Source organism: Pteropus alecto, unplaced genomic scaffold (assembly GCF_000325575.1).
Source record: "Pteropus alecto unplaced genomic scaffold, ASM32557v1 scaffold40, whole genome shotgun sequence".
NCBI lineage: Eukaryota > Metazoa > Chordata > Mammalia > Chiroptera > Pteropodidae > Pteropus > Pteropus alecto.
In genome coordinates this window covers 8,450,397-8,455,665 of record NW_006431919.1, presented here as the reverse complement: position 1 = coordinate 8,455,665, position 5,269 = coordinate 8,450,397, and positions in this window count along the sequence as shown.

The window sequence follows — 5,269 nt, the reverse complement described above, 5'->3', positions numbered from 1 at the left end:
AAATAAAAAGAAGGAAATAATAAAGATAAGAGCAGAAAACACTGAAATAAGAAACAGTAATGCAGTAAGCAAAATCGATGAAACCAAAAGCTGGTATTTTAGAAAAATCAATAAAATTTATAAATCTCTATGTGTACTGATCAAGAAAAAAAAAAAGACCCAAATCATCATTGCTATGAATAAAAGAGGGACCATCACTGCAGATCTCCTATATATTAAAAAGAATATGGTAATATTATGAACAATTTTTGGCAATTGTGAAGAAAAAAAGGGGCCACATACTAAACCTGACAAGTTCAGGGGGGCCTATGTGCCAAGCTTGACAAACTCGAAGACCAAAAGTAACCATACAGGAAGGTCTGGACACAAAAATTCCTAACTGAAAGAAGGTCATGGTGGGTAGACATGTAGTTTCCTGGCAAAGGTCAGTCTTTACCTTAAATGAGCCTGTCTATTGCCTTTTTGCATCTAGGACACCACACCTTTAAAATGTCAGAGTAAATTTTCTTTTTCCAGACCTCTCGAAGGCACAACTGCTGCTACTAGAGCACAAGACCACAGAACCCCTCATTGTTATCTTATTGCCCACATACCATCTCTGTGTGCTGTAAATGTTAATTATTAATTATCCTGTACCCACCAATGTTGAAGAAGTATGTGTCTCTCTGTTTTGCTCTTTATCCAATCCTAGAGATTTCTCGCTTTGCTTTCTCCTACCCGCTTAATCTACCAATGGATTTCATATAACCCTCCTTACACATCCTCCTTTGGTTCTTTGATTCTAGTGTATAAAATAAGCTGCAAAACTGCCATTCTCTGGAGCATTTTCTCAACCCTTTGAGATTTTGCTTCAGGGCATGGTCTCAAAATGTGGCTCAAATAAACTCTTATAAGACTTTTCTATAAGCTGGTCATTCTTTTGTCAATACAATAAATTTGACAACTTAGACGAAAGAGACAAATTCCTTACTAAAACTCACTCAAGAAGAAAAGGAAAACTTGAATGGCCTTATATCTATTAAAAAGGTTGTATTCATAATTAAAATCCTTCCCACAAAGAAAACTCCAGGGACAGATGACTTTACTAGGGAATTCCACCAAACATTTAAAGAATATACAATATCAATTCTACATGAACTCATCCAGAAAATAAAAGAGGAAGAAACATTTTCCAACTCATTTGATGAGGTCAGCATTTGCCTGATATTAAAACCAGATAAAAACATTAGGAAAATGTGAATCTAAACCTCCAAATCCTTGACAAAATATTAACAACCTGAGTCCGGAAAAAAAGATAACACATCATGACCAGTGGGTTTAGCCTAGGGATGGAATGTTGCTTCAACATTAGAAAACAGATTAATGTAATTCATCATGTTGACAGATTAAAAAATAAAAGCCATATGATCATCTAAATAGATGCAGAAAAATGATTCATCTAAAGTCAACATCTATTCATGATAAAAATTCTCAGCCATCTAGAAATATGGATGAACTTCCTCAATCTGATAAAGGGCATCTACAAAAAAATCTACACATAACATCATAGTCACTTGATCTTAGCCAAAAGGCCGAGGAGTGATATAACATCATAGTCAACAATCAAAGACTAAATATTTCTCTCAAAGGTTAATAACAAAGCAATGGCATCTGCTTTCACCAATTCTATTCTACATTGTATTAGGGGTCTTAGCCAGTGTATTAAGGAAAATACAATAAACAAAAAGGCACCAAAATTGTAAAGGAAAAATGCCTTTATTTGCCGATGACATAATGATCTACAAGCAAAATTCTAAGGAAACGATTAAAAAACCTACCAGAACATAAAGTTTAGCACAATTGCAAGATATTGGGCCAATATATTTGTATTTCTATACACAGCAACAAACATTGCAAATTTAAATAAAATAATACTATTTACAACAGCATCCAAAATATTAAATATTTAGAAATAAATATTATGAAATATGAATCTTTATACTGAAAAACTACAAAATATTGTTGTGAATGGGAAAATACCTAAATAGAGATAATTCTCTCCAAATTGATCTATAGATTTGATACAATCTCAATCAAAATCCCAGTAGGCTTATTTTTTGTAGAAATTGACACAATGCTTCTGAAATTTATATTAAAATACAAATGAATTAGAATAAATATATAGTGTCAATTAATTTTAGACAAAGAGTCAAGGCAATTTAATGGGGGAAAATAGTCTTTCATCAAATGGTGCTGGAATATATGAATATTCATATGCCCAAAATTGCAAACCTCAATCAACCCTACACTATACACAAAAATTAATTCAAATGGACTCCAGATCTAAACATAAGAGCTAAAAAACTTCTAAATGAAAACACAGGAAAAATCTTTGTCACCCTACATTAAACAGAAACGTTTTAGGACAGGAAAAGCACAAACCACAAAATAAAAATTGATAAATTAGACCATCAAAATTAATAAAAAAAAATTTTCTTTTTGAAAGACATTGTTTTTAAAAAAGAACATATTTTCAAACCACATATCTCATAAAGGTTTACATTTTTTGTAAAGAACGTTTATAATTCAACAATGTGAAATCAAGTGACTCAATCAAAAAAACAGGGAAAAGATTCAAGTAGACAACTTATCAAAGAAGATGGCCAAAAAAAAAAAGCACAAAAGTAAGATAAAGTTAAAATGGCTAAAATTTTCAAAATAACTGACGATACCAAGCATTAACCAGAATACAGAGGAACTAACACTGTCATACGTTATTGTAGAAATGCGAAATGTACAACTACTTTGGAAAAAATTTTGGTGGTTTCTTAGAAAGTTAAACATACTTTTGCCATATACCCAGCAATCATATTCTACAGAATTTACCCAGGAGAAATGAAAATGTACATTTTCCAAAAGATTTGTACAAGAATGTTTATAGTATCTTTATTTCTAATCGCCAAAAACTGAAAATGACACGAATGTCCATCTAATGGTGAGTAGATAAAAAAAATTGTGGCATATAAGGGAATACTATCAGCAATAAAAAGGAACAAACTAATGATACATTCAAACACCTGGATGAATCTCAAAAGCATTATCTTAGGTGAAAAACAAAAAGACACAAAAGACTGCATACTGTATGAATTCATTTAAGACAGTCTAGAAAAGGCAAAAGTATAAAAACAGAAAACAGATTAGTAGAGGTAGGGTATGGGGAGAGAGGGTTAGCTGTGAAGTGGCATGAAGAAACTTTATGAGATTATGAAAATATTCTATACTTTTATTGGGAAGGCAATTACTCATCTGTATATATTTGTTAAAGATCATCAAACTATACTATAAAAGAGTAAATGTTATTATGTATAATTATAACTTAGTAATTTTTAAATATCTTTAAGAATATTACCATAAAAGGAAACTGGGTAATATGTACACAGGATTTTTCTGTAACAACTGTACAACTGTATGTGAATCTACAGTTATCTCAAAATAAAAAGTTTTAAATAATAAAATTTTTAAAATTATAAAGAGATTTACAATCTCTTTTAAAGAGATTTACAGTCTCTTTTAAAGAGATTTACAGTCTCATTTTAAAAGGAAGAAAAAGGGTCAAAATATTCCCCAGATTAGGAGGAATCCTTCAACCCTCAAAAACTAACTCCAACTTGAGGTCTTACCAGAAAAGCTGACAGACAGAACCTGCCAAGAATCAAAGTTAAACTACAACCATCCCAAATCTCCCAGCCATACTTTGCACCAGTGGAGAACGTCAACCCAGGACAAGTGGCTAATGTCTAATGAGAGACTGGTGAGCCACAAAAAAACTTCCCCAAAATCTACAGGGTGCAAAGTGTTAGAGCTGTCCATGGCAGTTGATAAAGTTCCTCTTTAAGGTTCTATATCTGCCTGGCAGACTTCCTCCCTTTGGTCCTGCAGACTGGGTTCCAAAAACCATAGGTAGGCATCACTACAAACCAAGCAGGGGGTGAAGTATTCTGGCAGGAAGCAAAGGGGCAAACGATCGAAAAGGGCTTGAACTTCAGTTTGGGGAAAAGGCCCTTGGCACATCATCTAGAAGTTACAATTTTACTTTCATCAGAAGACTTGAGCTGTACCCCAGCTAGGTTATTGTGGACCCTTGCCTAAGTTCTTTAACTTCAGTTTCCTCACCACTGATGGTGGTAATAGTGCCTCACAAGAGAGAGCTTAAGATGTAATGAGGTCATGGTTGTTCAAATGATAGGTGTAGCCCATATATCACTAGGGGAACATAAGAAAATTTTAGGTTATAACAGACTTTTTAATACTTATAAACTTAATTTAAAGGATATTAGAAAAATAGAACTAGCCCATCTACCTTGCTAAAATGAAACTAAGTTCCAAATTTATCCAAGTAAAATCTATGTTAAAAAATATATGAAGTTAAGGTGGGGGAGATGGGTAAAAAAGGTGAAGGGAAATAAGTATGAACTTCCAGCTATAATATAAATAAGCAATGGGGATGTAGTGTGCAGCACAGGGAATAAAGTCAATAATATCATAACTTCATACGATGACAGATGGGTACTAGACAGTGTGGTGTTCACACTGTAAGGTATATAAATGTTGAATCACTATGTTGTACACCTGAAACTAATGTAATATTATATACCAACTATATTTTAATTTCAAGATTTAATAAATTAAAATTGAAATTTGACTTGAAAAATATGTATTAATTTTTAATGTAGTAAGTAAATATGGCAGAAATCATAAATATGATTAAAATTTGAGAACTAATACTGCCAGCTATGAGAACCAGGGCCCTGAATCTCATCACCGGTCTCCTGGAAGAAGCCCTTGAGGTTTTCCACATTAGGTAACACAAAGCTCTCTTTATAAGAACCCAGAGGCACAGTATTTTTGTTCATAAGATCAGATGTGGTTGTACTTTTAAGAATTTGATTTGTTTTATCTCACAGACATTGCAAACTGTGCAATTGATTAGGTTTTCCTGTTTGCATTGACAATGCAATAAGCTTAAAGGCCAACTTAGAGACCAGTTATCACATATGTATAAGACTGTATCATAATCATTGTTTATTAGCCTCACTCCTAATGCTGTTTAATGTCACCACTTTACTGTCATTTTAAAATTTCCCTTCTGTTTTTAATGTATTGGCTTCCTATATTTTATATCCTTTTAGGCCATCTTAAATCTCATTTTAAATAAGAGAGGATATTTTTAAATGTCCTAAGTTCTTTTTAATATATAAAGATAGCATAAGCACAATTTGTCCTTAAACTT